This window comes from Colletes gigas, unplaced genomic scaffold (genome assembly GCF_013123115.1).
Source record: "Colletes gigas isolate AHSC1104 unplaced genomic scaffold, ASM1312311v1 Colletes_gigas_Sc00013, whole genome shotgun sequence".
In the NCBI taxonomy this organism is placed as follows: Eukaryota; Metazoa; Arthropoda; class Insecta; order Hymenoptera; family Colletidae; genus Colletes; species Colletes gigas.
Genome location: NW_025106642.1, coordinates 6,897,255 through 6,912,371, shown reverse-complemented (window position 1 = coordinate 6,912,371; position 15,117 = coordinate 6,897,255). Strand labels below are relative to the sequence as shown.

The 15,117-nt window shown below is 42.3% G+C and overlaps 1 protein-coding gene across 1 annotated transcript in view; it reads right to left on the bottom strand.

The window, feature by feature from the left end:
- LOC122399402 (leucine-rich repeat-containing protein 24) overlaps positions 1-15,117 on the bottom strand; it is a 245,515-nt gene that overhangs the window by 19,889 nt on the left and 210,509 nt on the right. Inside the window, exon 7 of the mRNA XM_043400066.1 lies at positions 11,159-11,223. The gene's annotated coding sequence lies outside the window, so the exon portion shown is untranslated. The remainder of the gene's footprint in view (positions 1-11,158; positions 11,224-15,117) is intronic.

The following is a 15,117-nucleotide window of genomic DNA, read 5'->3' as shown; positions in this document are numbered from 1 at the left end:
CGATAACGGGACGAGTTTTTCCCGTACGAGCGGAATTTCAAATTCGGACGTTCTCTATCAATCAAAATCATCCCGCAACGTGTTGTCCGTCGCCGCGATATTTTCATAAGAATTTCATCGATCATCCTACGACCACCAAGATTACGATCTCTCGCTCCTCCCTTTCCTTCTACTTTCTTTCGACTTCGCAGATTTTTCGTGTACTCGATGCAAAATATCCTTTCGGGGACAAAAACGTTTACGTTAAATCCCAAAATTGATACTCAATAGGTCATTTGCTAAATAGCGTGTTCGACCATCACTGGGAAAAGGTATGCATGGGGTTTTTCTCACTTTACGGGGCCAAGGAACAACTTTTCGAATATTTTTAAAATTCCTACATATTCTCCATCAAAATACGCGTCGTTTGCGTTTTGAAAAATTAAAATCGTCCAATCCGTTCAGGAGTTATGATGTTTTAAACAAACGCATGAAATTTCAGTGAAACATATCAACGTATGGTCAGACATCATATTTTCAGTAAAGAATTTTTTTCTCGAAAGTGCGTAGGAATTCGGGGGTATGTCTATTCACCAAAAATGATTATAATTGACCCCCGCAGCTAAAAATAATTTTTTTAGAATTATTTCAAATTTTTTTTTCCGCCGAAAAATTTCACACCTCGAATTTGTTTCTCGAAAGTGTGTAGGATTTCGGGGGTATATGTATTCACCAAAAATGATTGTAATTGACTCCCACAATTGAATATAATTTTTCCAGAATGATTTGAAATTTTTTAATTTAATTTTGTAATATCTTTTTAACGAAGCCTCAATCAAGGAATTTATATTTTGTATTTCTTTATACGAAAGTTTCCTCCGATCGTTATAACGGTACAATTCTTTTCCATCGCGGTAACGGAAAGTTAATTCGCTGGAAATTCCAATCGCGATTGCGATTTAAGTGTTCCATTCGTCCGTATAGAGATTTAAGTATCTTTTCATATGCAAAAAGGCTAGCCGTCGTTACGTCGATTAATATCCGCCGTTTCACGACCGATCGTCCAGCCACTGAATTATGGGGTGATCGCTGGTTTGATCGACTATTATAAATCCTACCAGTTGTCTCCGATTGTCACGGGTATGCTCTAACGATGAATGCCACAATTGTATACGGAATCGTCGAACAGTTGAAACGGTTTCAATGATATAATTATACGACGTCATCATTAATTCGAAACCTGCTGTCCGTGATTCGCTTATGCGACGAGATTTACGAACTTAGGGATGATCGGTCGATCGACGATAAAATCAAAATATATTACAACGCGCGCTATAAACTTTGTCGCACCGTGCACAATGACGAATTAGAATTGCAACCGAGATTATCCGTAATTAGCTATTTTTCGATCGAATTTAATACCTGTACTTATTTACTATCGTCATTATTTCTCCATACATTTAACGTGCAGTTTCTTCTCTCTTTGTGTAAATCCTATACAAAGGTGATACAAGAGCTGTTCGCGTCTAATCATCCGTGGAAATTTGTCATTGCATATGCACCCGCGCGGTCCGCGGAGTATCGAATGACACAGAAACGAGTCATGCTCGGTCGATTCCATCGAATAAACCGTATCGATCGACGGTTGCGACAAACACCCGCATCCCGTCCCGGAGCTTTTCTAATATCCACGACAATCGAACGGTTTCCGCGAAAGAGGAATCTACTTTTCTCGAAGCCCTCGTGCGCTTCGGAACCGCCGAGATATGTTTCTTCCTTTTCTATTCCGAATTTAAATTTAGAACGCCTCAGAAATTCATGGTTCTCCCAGAATCTCCGGGGTTCATCTTTTTAACGCGTGGAGTAGCACGAAATTGGCCGTGTATTGTTAAATTCAAAATACTGCAACGCTTAGGTCACAAATATCCCTAAAGGGGTGAAAACTTGAAACGACCAGTCTCTCCGTTACACGAATCGTCGAGGAGAGATACCTGGTGTTCGAATCGGATTTGAAAATACCGTGACTTTACAAATTACCCCGTTAAAATGTTTTGATGCCCGTTTGGCGAGAAACAAGGAACAAATGGAACGGGTGGTATTCGCTCGAGGACGTTTGTTCCTTGTTAGACGAAAGTTCCGGGCATGATCGAGGGATATTTTTCCGCGGCCGCAATCGAAGCGACTTGGAGAGGTCCGCAAGAAGGGAAGTTGGGATAATTATTCGCAGTCCGAGTGTCTTCGAAGTGGAATCGATTTGCTGCCACTGCAGAAGCGAAAGCAGAGATCGGGCATTAGGAATCCGCCCGAAGGCGGGTGTCGTCTATATACGGTACATTATATTCCAGTTACCACGGAAACTTCCTCAAGATTCAGTTTCAAAGTAGAACGGCTCGGGCGTAATAACGAAACGGGGAGGGTGGAAAAGTTTTCGCTAAATTGGTTGGTCGAAATACAAATCGCCGAGTGGTCGAAGCAAACTGCACAGACACGGAGTTTCTGTTCCCGACATAATTATATTATCCCATAGAATTTTGCTGCGCATTCGTTCCCGCCTTGTTTCGTTATTCGACTACGGTACTCCGCAAGACGCGGACGGTAATTGCGTAGGAAATACTGGTTATTTAACTATTTATCACCCCGGCCAATTATTAATATCCTAAATGGTTATCAAACTGGAGTTTAATTATTAAAACCTAATATGCAGTCAACCGATTTACCGCGACGTTCAAATTAGGAATGCTATTAACGATTATCGATAATATCGTCGTGGTATAGATAAATCAACGAGTAAGTGAAATGTTTATATGGCACATAATAAATTTTCAACGTCGCCCAATTAAATTTCGTTCCCGCTTAATATAAGAAGCGTATTAATTCTGGTCTGAATGCGTTATTGTAGAAATATATCGAGGAATTTCGATGGCGAAAATTCCAAATACACGGCCACTCTGATTAATATTCGCACATCATGCTGTTCGAGAAATTATTGCATGTTTCCATTCATCGTAAAGTCGACAGGAAAATATTGAAGATTCGAAAACACCTAGAGAAAAATTCTGTAAAGGTTTCTATTGCGTTCTGGCTAACGAAAATTTTCCATTTACGTGGTTTAAATGTTTTACATCGATCGTCTAAAAGCTTTCGACATCGGACAATTGTAATTTCCAGCAGAAATTAATGGACCGCTGTGTATTAAGTGCAGAGAATACATTATTTATCCAATAATGGATATTCCGTATGTGTATACAGGCGATCGGAGTCAGATTAACTAAAAGGTATTCCAAATACAACGATACTTAAAAATTCAATCGAAATTCTTTCGTTTGGTTCTTTTTACCCCGAGGGATGTCCACGTAATGTCTAAATATAATAAGCGTATAATAATTCGGTGATTATTCCGCGCGGTTGCTTTTCACGCACGGGCGTTCAACCCGTTTCTGATCGTGGGCGCAATCTCGGTCGGTCTCGGCTAGAAAATAAAACCAAATCCAGTTAATCGGCTTGGTCGTGCTGTTTCGCGAGGAGTAGTCAGAGTTTTTCCAAGTTATCGAAGGCGGACCGTTTTTATTGCGTCTGCACGAGACGCAGCGTGCCAAAGGCGCCGTGGTAATCGACTTTCTAATTATAAATGAGAAACGACGTCGCCGGAGGGAAGCCTGAACCCACGACAGAGGTCGCTTCCCCCCGCCGATAAGCAGTTAATACTTAATTACCAATGAATATCGACATCGTCGCCCGGCTGTACGAATAATAGTATCGCTGATAACACAATTCCGAGCGAGCCACCGACTCCGCGTCGCTTCCGCGATCGTTCCCGCGTTTTCCGTTCGCGCGGACGCGACAAATTTTCCGAAACCAATAACTAGCCCCCATGGAAAAGAGAGCCAATCGATCGAGTGATGGGGTTCCGAGCTCTGCTATCGTTAACGTGATCGCGGCACGTCCAGCACGATCGAAAACTCCGCTGGCCGCAGTTGTTTTGACGACGCGGACAGATGGATCGTGATTTACGGTCGCCGCTTTCTAGAACTGTTTTCACCCGGGAACGAAAATCACTAAGAGTGGAAAAGCTTGATTATTTTTAGATTAATAGATTTCTACGAGAGCAGACAAACGCGCTGGGAAAATTCATTTTTATACTCGATTGTCGTTTCAACATTTAATACATAAATGAGATCCGATGAAATAGATTAGTCAATGTGGGATTCACAGAATCCTAGGATGAAATCCTATCGGATGACTCTTAGGTTATCAGTGTCAGTTGTACTACGTTCATACTATGAAGCATTCACAACCCTAGGACCGTCGGTGGCGAGTTCTGGGTAGACGAGACCATGTTCTACGACTCCTAGGTGGACGATAACGGACCCGTCGAGTCCTAGGTGACCGAGAGCACGTTATATGATACCTAGTTTGTCAACAACTAGTCTAGCTGGACGAGATCGTGTCGTATTATTCCTGAGTGGGCGATAACGGGTCTATTGAGTCCTAAGAGGGCAGTGCCCAATCGGATGACCCCCGTGGCGTTGGCATCGGGACTAATCAGATCGATTATTGATATATTCAGTTTCTTCCTGCATTCAGGATCACCTGTTTCTCGGTTGCATAGCAACTTGTCCAACACTCCGTGCATATGGGATTGATGGAGGCAACTACCGTCCTGTATACTATCGCTTTACAAGTTGAACAAATAATATGTGAATCGAGATGCAATATTTTTGAGGAGTCCTAGTTAGAAGGCTGCGAATAGAGCCGAGAAATTTGATCGATCGGTAATAATCGGGAGCGGTTCTCGTTGGTTCAGGTCGCTTAGTGTTACACCCCTATATCGGCGTAATGTGACGAGGATAGAGGGAAACCAAGGCGATGCCCTAGAAGACTGGATGCAAGGTATTAATATGGGTGCGTAGTCGATATACACCTGCTGCCTTCCTCTCCCGGGAGGACACCCTTTATGTAACTAAATCTCTCATCCTGTATCCGCGCAGCACGTACGAACGCGCGAGGCGTATTTCTGTGTGCGTTGTTTGAGCCGCGCGCGCGCGCTAGCCAGGAAACAGGAGAATACTGCTCCTGATTACGAGATACAACTGTCTCCGGGGAGGTCCGTAAGGAAGAACGATGCCACACCGAGGGAAGATACACGTACGCGAGTATACCGAGGATCATACGAGCCGTTGGTATCCTTCCGGAGGTCTGTATCCCGTCCGTGTGTACCACGAGTTGCCCAAATGGCGTTTGCTTGTGCCGCGCAAACAGAGAAAGAGTGTTAAATTCGGTAACATTGAACAGTTGGAAGTCCCATGACGAGGGCGGAGCGCTGGAAACGTACGAAATAACATACAAGATTCTTTATATACATTAAGAATCATAATACGGGACATTCGTGTCACGTCGGGGACCCTCTTCTTCGTTGCTTAGCTCGTACCTTCGAAAACAGCTTTCTTCGCTCTCTCGTTACGACTGGAAGATTTCTATGTTTCTATCGCTAGCTCTAACAACGATTTTCCTTTTTTTTTCGAAATGTAATGGGGCACGTTAAGAACAACTGCTGAAAGTAGCGAATAGCTCCATCGTTCAGTTTTTGCGGAATTCTTCAGGATGTGAAACTTTTGCTGGATTTCAATCCCTCTGGTTCTCGACTCTGTTTTCATTGTTTCGTTCGTTCTTTCTTTATTAAAACAGTCTTTGTTATGAGAAACAATTTGGTATTGATTAGTTTCCGGTATAGTTGGCATTTATCGAAGTTGAATAGTTGGGAAAATATTAAATTGTTCTACGTCAGACATATTCAGCGAATCTAGGTTTCGTGCAATTGCATTTATCATTTCCGCGTTTTTAAGAATTTATTTCACGGAAACGGAAGGAAGATGCTGTCTGGTATCTTCCGAGGCGGTTCTGGGATGCTCCCCTACATCTAGAAAAATATTAATAAAATACACGGACCACAATTCCCGGCTTCCCTTGTGAGATTAATTCCATCGTGCGTGTCATAGGTTAAATACGACGTAACGTGTTAAAATTAGTAACAGTGGATTCGATAATGGGTACCCTTTTTAATCGTAATTGCTTTTTAACGAAGAAACGAACGGCTGGCGATTGAAATCGAGAAGAAAGGCGAAACGTAACTACGGTGTAAAATGTGTGTTACGATGCCAATACACGTTCGAAGGGATACGAACGATTTATGCGATTTCCAGCGTACACTTACACGTGGGAAATTACGCAGTTCTCCTGTGTGATCTCGTTTTCAAGCACGCCCGTACTGGAGATATTTGATTGACGCCGAGCTGCAGTTCCCGGCGCTGTAATTACGTATCGCGGGAACGTCATAATGAAGCGCGAAGCTGCGAAAAATGCAACCTCCGCTTTCAAAGAGAATATTAAAATTATTACGGCAGTTTGGCATACGGTTTCGCTCATTAATTTTTATTCGGTTTATTTAAAATGTACGCAGTCAGAGATTCCTCTAGCGACGGATAATTATTTGGCGCTAAAATCGGTCGCGGAACGCAGTCTTAATTTATATTACGAAGAGTTTGTTTGTTTTGTTACTTTATAATATAAATTGAGATTGTTCTTCATGTCCGATTTTTACATCATGATACATCTAGTAGGCAGTGTACGTTATGTAACATATTCTGCGAATATTGTGTGATCACTATCATCGTGCAGGTCATATGTTAATGAACGTACACGCATGTGTTGCATGATGCAATATTTAAAAACTTTACGTTATCATTATTAGCATACGTAGGAAAATTGAAATATAACCAAACAAAAGAAGAAGACACGCTATTGATAAAATATGGGAAAATTTTATAGAATACCTTAAAATTATATGCAGACCGCAGGTTCCCCATCCCTGAGCTAGACTTCACAGCTCTGAAGAACTTCTTCTCATCACCTGACACAATTTCAATTGTCTATTCTATTTTCCCCAATGTTATTGTTGCAAAAATTAATTGTCAAAGTGAATTAACCTGGGAATGTTCACTTCACTTCGTAACAACACGTCCGTCCAATCGATATTCTTTTAAAATGATTATTTTCTCATTGTTATCGTTGCGGGAATGAATTATGAAAGTGGATCAACCCGAGAGTCTTCGCTTCGTTTCCTAACAACTGTCGATCAACGTTGTTTTAAAATTGAATAAATTTGGTAATATTATTTTAGAATCACTGAATCAAGTCGATGACTCAACCCTCGGCCATTCCGTATCGCGACGACCGTATTTCACCCACTGCTTTTAGCCACTGACGAGGAATCTTTTGTTGCTAAAGATACACATACGCTCGCTGCGAGGAAACTCGCGGAACTAAGAATAGTTCCGTGCTTTGTTATTGTCTCGACGTGATTGAAACGCGGGGCTATAATTTCTGTTTCTATCTATCTGTAAACAGAGACGAGATACAATAAAGTGCGCAGATGTCAAAGCAGACGCAGCTGCGCTCTGTAGAAAACCGGTATTTATCATCGGATTGCTAAGATTACGAGGACGATCCCTCTAATGGTATATCCCTCGAGATCGACTTCGATAACACGAGTACACCCGAAGACTGAAAATAATTAAACGATCGCTTATTCCAACGTGATGATACAGCAACGTTGATTTATTAAAACTTCTAAAAATTGTTCCTCATCTCCTGTATTCGAAAGGACATCGACTGTCGGAAATATCTGATTCGTATTCACGAATCCAAAATGTACAAAACCAATCGATTCCCACTCGGTCGTCAAATCGAGTTAAAAAGAGGACCTCGTCACGATTAATGGTGAAAAATAAAAGTCTGTGCCCGGCAGAAAAAGCGTGGCCACCAGCGAAATTACGAAGAAACGATAACGAGCGTGTTATGGCAGCGGAGACCAGATAATGAGAAAGTCGAGCGTAAATCTTCGGTTGCGAAGTCGTTTAATCAAGAGAATACCAGATTTAAACTCCCCGCAACGAAATATGGCATGCCCACGCCGATTTTTTTTATTTCCTTTTATTACAAGGGAGAGTTCATTTTTGTACTCAAGAGAGATGACGGGACGGCACGTAGCCGGAAAAGGCAAAAAAGCACTTTTTCCAGTGTGCAATTATCAGTAAATTTCTCTCTCGCAAGGTGCACGATAACGGAGAAACGACAAAATAGAGGTAACAAACTGGAATTCATTTTAATCTCGCCGCGAAATCGTCGCTCTTTAACTTCCGATTCCCAGGGCAGGACGAGATTCAGCGGATGATTAACGGATTTTGTGTTTTTCCACCGATTATGAATTAAAGTTGGAAAGATATCAAGCGGCGGATAACAAGAGCCAGCAGTCAGCCAGTGTGACGTAATGGAACATCTCCATTACTCTCGATCTCGTTAAAATTCTATTGGAAATCGTTACGTACTGGCGACGGCAATGTTCTTTGTCGCGAAATGTAATTTCCCCAACCGATCGTGTAAAGACGAGGGCATGAAAGATCCGTCCCGGATGGGCGGATCTTCTCCGTCGAACCTTATTCGCTGGAATATTTTATGCCATCTGACGTCTGCATTGAAACGAGATCTATTACACAATATTACTTATTGTCTTCTGCGATGTCCTGGTATCGTGGACAAGCACATTTCTGAAACACAATTATCGAGTCACGTGTTGACGCGAGTCGATGGCTTTTCAGTGAATTTTAATATTAAATTTTAATACTTCAGCCATCTGGGAACCATCATTCGAATGGCATACAACTTATCACAACAACCGATTCAAAATAAGCAGCTTATATTCATTAGGAATACTCTTCAAGCCCTCAATAGCTCTACCATAAACCCTGGAATTTACAACCGGCAAAAACAGCCCGTAGAAGTATGGGTAATGTTCTTCAACCGTTCTTCAGTGACGAACCCACCCCCTACGAATCGCGTGCCCCTTTTCAAAATCACTAAGGACGCTTTAGAACGGAGGATTCGGTCTTAGGGACTTTGCGTAATGTGAATTCTTACGATTCATTCATTTTTATCGAATAGTATCGGATGTCAACCAGTAACGACGCAATTCCAGTCACTCCCGCCACGCGACAGAGAATTCTGTACCTTGTACAAGTGTTCGAAAATCATTTTTTTTCGTCGAGAAAATAGGAAATTTGCACGACGCGGGCATTCAGTCGCGTTCTCCTCGGTATCGAAATGCATCTAATATAGCGCGAGTTTTCCCCGACTTCCGGTAAACTGGCGTCCACCTTATTCCTCAGAAGTTTCGAGCCCCCTGAATATTTACAGACCGCGTGTCGCGGCCGGGAAATTGCGTAAACTTTTCAAATAAGTCGAACGATCGTGTAAATCATCGGCAAGCGCAGACTATAAAAGGGAAACTCGCGTCTCGTCATACGTCGATCGAAAGCTCGTTAAAGATATTTCCGAGCTGGGGGTGTACGAGATTAATTCTCGAATTTGTCATCTTCGACGGGTTTATCCTCCGCCGATATTACGGATCGTGCTCCAGAGAAAATCAAAGAAACGAAACTTCTCGATGACCGAGGGTGCTGATAGGTATTTAACTCTGAGATCGTTATTAATCTTCGCGTATCTAGTGCTTTAACGCCGTCTGGCGAAAGAAACAACGTTATTGGCCAGGATTCGCCGACAAAAGTTTACATTTATTTTGCCCACGGTTTAATTATTTTTCTTCCGACAAGCCGCGCGCTCGCGCGCCGCAATAAACTTTCAGCGTCGACTTAAAGGAAGGTTTCCTTTTTACCATAACGAGCGGCTAGGAGCAAAAATTTATTTTTCAAAGCCTCGCGGGCACGGAGGTGAGCGGGGGATTGGCGCTTTTTTCTTCGGTGCGATCCTTTGATCTTTCAACGTGACGGTTAGAGCCCGTCAGTCTATCGGGCACCGAGCGCAAATGAGAAACTTCTGATTCCCTGAAATATTCAGAAATCACGTCGTGTATCGAGATATACCCCCCACCTACGGATCGAAATATCGGTCGGACGGAGATTATTTCTCGGATTACTTTTACCGGGCGATACCGGTCGTATCTGTGACGAGGGTAAATCGAAAGGTGAGCTGGCCCTTTTTATCACCCGTGCAGTATTTGCCAGGAAAGTTAAGATACGACTGGGGTATCGCAACATTTACCAAAGCGTTACCCGTTACAAAATTCACTGCACGAGCAACGTCGCTGGATGTTCCACTGGATTCACGGTGCACTCAGTCTTTTGATAACCAGTCGCGTGGGCGTGTCGATGTCTCTCCCAACGATCGTACCCAGCGAATTACCATGTAGACTTTTAATTTCGTCTCTATTTATTGAAATCGGATATTCAGCGACGTATCGACGCTGAATCGCGATAGCGTTCCAATAGTTTCCAGATCGTTACCTTTCTAGCTTTACTTTTCCCAATGGACGGTGTAATTGTGAAAGTTTCTATGCGTAGAAATAGTGAAAATTTTCTCTTCTCTCGCGTACGTGGATTTGCTGCATTGAAATAAACTGTATCCGTTAAATCGTTTATAAACATTGTTCGTCCGGCGAAAAACATCCCCCACAAAGAAACGCCGCACGAAAGTTTCAGCTTATTTTCGAACGGGAAATCATCCTATTCTCGTCTCTACCGCGGTTTCCGCCGCGACCTGTACAAATAGCCGCGGTAAAAGCGTAGTTTTTTAAGTTTTTCATCGCAAACGTTACGAGTCCACTTTTCTATTTAGAGAAACAACTTACTTCGCCGAACAAAAGGCGAGAGGTAAAAGCGTCGAGCAAAACGCGGCGAAGTAGAACAAAATACAAATACCAAGGCTTCGTAAAATAGAGGAGAAACTTTGATATTTATCGACTTAATCGTTTCGGGTTAAGGAAACGGTCGGATAAGAAACGCGGTGAACTTCCCTTGGCAAATCGAAACTGTTGGGTAACAACGGCATTACGAGCAAACGAAAAAGCCGTAGACGTAAGCGTAAATGTATTCGGTCGAGTCACGAGTTTCTACCGAGCATTATCTTAAAACTTTGAACATAAGAGCTGATGTACACAAATGGAACACGTCACGGAGCGTTTAGGGAATATTTTGCTTCAGGTCCAGTTAGTTATGATTTAAGCTTGTGGCGATGGAGTTCATTTGAATATAAATAACCGTAATACGTAATTCCACCACGACCCGTTAAATGACCGTCTTTAAAATTTCGTATAAAATTGTAGACTTACCCTTAACTTAGAGAGGAGCGAGAAATCCGTAACCGCCTTGAGCGTCACTTTGCCAAGAGAATGTTCTACAACAAAGAAGAATAACATTTATTATTAATATAGTCTCGATCAAACTGTCGTAAAGATATCGCGAGGTATCGATCACGTTTAGTTCATCATTGCATAAATAATTGAATGCTTGGCAAGTTGTGCCGCGAAAATGCGCGGAGGACAAAGAGGAGTTTTTTCACTGTTCGATTATAAGAAGGGGCTGGGAAACGTGCGATATTCAGTTTTTCTATGTTGCACGGTTCGGCAGAAAGCGAAACAAAAAACTTTCTATTAAGAGGGAACAAAGGGGTTCCGGTTCGGAGTCTATTTGCGAGTTACGCGTCGCGTAAGCCGCTTTGCGTGCCGATCGGTTTCAATTTACAGTCGCGCATCGAATATTTGCGGTAAAAACGCGACACCGGGCGCCCAAGCCGTTTTTCGGAAACTGACATCGATATCGTATCGATTGTACCGAAATCGTTCGATTTTTGGCGATCGTCGTGACTCCGACTCGCATTCGAAAACGAAGTACCGAAGTCGACGATATCTCGAATATTTTCTGAAACGGAATAGTTCGTTTGGCCATCGTGTTTTCTTAGCCCGAGTGGGAGTCGCACGTAACGTGAAATAGAATCGGCGAAACTCTGTCTAGGGACGGACAGTAGGAATCGTTTGTCTTAGGAATTGGAACGGAACCACGACACCGCGAAACTTTCGACGATCGAAACTTGGAATGTTACTGTCATGGAATGGGACGGAAGATAAGAAAGTCAAGTGTCGTTGGCCGACAACGGATTCCTCCTATCCGCGCGAAGCACGAGGGAATGAATTATTCTAAGACTTATCACTCGTCAGCGAATGGGAATTCTTCTGTCCCGCTACTTTGGAAAGATTAATGACTCGCGTGGGGGATCGCTTGGTCAGTGTTTCCGTGTCTCCTTTCAGTTTGACAAAATTCACTGCAGCGAATAATTATTATATTTAAAAATGAGGTATCGTTACACGCGTTAAGATTGCTTCGTCTTTGAGTACTGAGAGCTTGGCAGGAATAACTGGCAAACTTGGTAAGCCACAAATTATTTCGATCGGAGTATCAAACAAATAGTCGTCGATACTGCATCAAAGTGCCTCGAGCCTCGCGACTATATTAATCGAATATGATATCAGGAATAGTTTCTAAGCATTATTGATCGCATCCGATTGAACGCGAAGTCACAAAGGCGCTCCTGGTCCTTCGAGGATCCTATTCGCACTAAATTTCCTCGCCACTTCCTTCGTCTCTCCTTGGATCAGCGAACGATGGACTGTTTTCAGCGAATGCCGAGCATTCATTTAGTAAGCAAACCTACAGGCTCCAGGAGACAGATTTTACGAGGGTAATTTAGCCGCGTTCCAACGCAAAGGCACGCGCGCCCGCCATAGTGTTTAATTATTCCGAAGACGTACGGTTGCACATGGTTTTGCGTCTACCCTTTCGGACACTCGAATTATTTCTGTCTTATTGCGCCCTTCATCCCTGCTTTATTCGTCTCTGAAAACAGAGGGCAATTTTTCAAGCACTGCAACTTTTGTCCGTACTCGTTACGGGTACTCGAAGGTGTACAAGCTCCTCGATAAGAGTCACGAACTAGGCTCCCGTTTGAAAACCCTTAACGAGTACGATATTTTATTTTGGCGCGTCGTATTATAAATGAAACCATGAGGTTCGTTCGAATTAAATTCGTTTTCCTCGCTCCAAATAATTTAAAAGGTCATACGTTGGAAATGGAATTTAATGAAGGATTTGAAAATAAGTCGGACGCAAATACGATGAAAGTATACCTTATTCCAATCAATACTTATATTTTTCTAAGCAAATTTCAAACATTGAATTATACGCATTTTCGATGTACACGAAATGTTTCATATTTTCATTGTTTTTATCGTGATTATTGAATTTTTCATTCGTTCGTTTTGAATAGCATTGTTCGCTGCGGTATATGGATTGTAATTCTCTTTCGCAAGTAATTACATTTAATTTCTCTTTTGTTTTTAATGGAATGAGGCCATTATCTCGGGTACGAAACGATTTTTTTGAATATCGAAGAATGTTTAATTAAGGTAGGAGAAACAATACAATTCCGAACGATTTCAGCACTGCTTTCCATATATTTTTACATAATGCTGCAAAAGAAAAAAATCAATACTTTATGTTACGAACAATGAATAAATTAAAAAACGACATGAATTTATAACTTTTGTCCGGTACCGTTATTGTTACGTGGTCGCAACGCTGAATAGCGTTGTTTCGGTTTTGTAACACAATGCAAAATAATGTCACGTCCCATCGTCTAACAAAAGGATTCAACATGCTCCCTCCAATTCGGACGCTCTCTTGCAGAATGATAGAGTACACGTTCACGTTGGTATAAGTAGAATATTAGATGTAGATACGCGATAATTTTCAAAATATACCAGTTGAGTGCACGCATACTTGGTAGTATTACCCTCTGGCTCGATAGCAACACATTTAGGCGGGACACTCTGTATATTAATCTCTGTCATCATGATTGCCGTGGGGCAACTGTAAAACCGAGTAATTATTCAGTAGACTGTACCATACCAATTACAGCCAAAGTTACTTCTCTGGTTGCTAAAGCAAACTGATAAATTTGCAACGTCGACGAAACAGATCGAATCGCACAGTATATAACGTAAATTATTAGTAATATCGGTAACAAAATTCTCCAATTTTCTATACCTTATTGCAGATGACGTTAAGTAGTTTGATATCTCAGAATTAAATTGCGAGTGTCGTCCAGCTAATTAACCCAAATCGAAACACACGGAGACGAATGGAGTGATCCAAAGATTGACTGTAATTTTTAAAATTAGAGTCGGACAGTTTCGTTCCCTCCCTCGTACGTATCAACGCGTACATCTGTTCAATCTGCGTCTCGTTAAAGTAACGGGAAGAGACAGGGACGCTAACTTGGCGAACGAGAAAACGGCAGACGAAAAGCACAACGAGCGCGCGACCTGCATCTTTCATGGGCAATTCTTCACGCGATAAAAGTTTGTTCGTTGCCGCGTATAGGTGTCCCCGGGTACGCTGACATAAATATGGTTTGGCCCGTTCTCTCTCGGCCGTAATCTAATCTGTTGGGAAACTGCTCGTCATTTTCGATAAATCTTGTACGCGCCTCTCGTAATTCGATTGCCACGGATGTGTGGAAAAGTTGTGCTTGTTCACGGAGTCGGTGAATCCGGGCGACGAAGAATTGCTTCCGTGGAAACAAGGGCGAAACGTTTCTCCCCCGGATCTCCCAGCCAGTCTCGAGGAAACGTTTCTCCGTTGTTTCGCAAACTGCCTAGATACACGAGTGTCGCCGAGTAATTTGTGTCCAGGCAATTAAGCAAAAGAAAATGTTCGTTTAGCAAGATAAACCGTCGATAAGAGGCGTGCGTATAACGTTGCTAATTAATTCGTGAATAACTTCGAGAAGAAACGAATCGACTAAACGACTCAATAAAGAACCCCCGTTCGGACGGAATCTTTAATCGCGTGCACGCGTGCATGATTAAACCGGAGAGTAGAATGTAATCTCTGCACTGTCTACCCTAAGCACACCCGGTTCGTTATATATGCAACGTCTATAATACAGTGTATAAGTACCATCGATTCTACATCGTACGAGTGAGGCAAGTTTGCCGAGATTTATTAATTATTTAAAAACTTCGTCGGTACCCGCGTAACTTCGTTTAATTCTCAAACTATTCCCGTTTAACGAAAGATTACTCGACGACTGCTAAAGCACACACTGCTATTCCGAACGACCTGCTATAAAATCGGTACTTTACGTCATCTTTCGATTGGACGATATTTTCAGATATTTTTCAGATATTCTCGTTATTACTGAGAATTTGAATTACACTTCCTCCGCGAACGT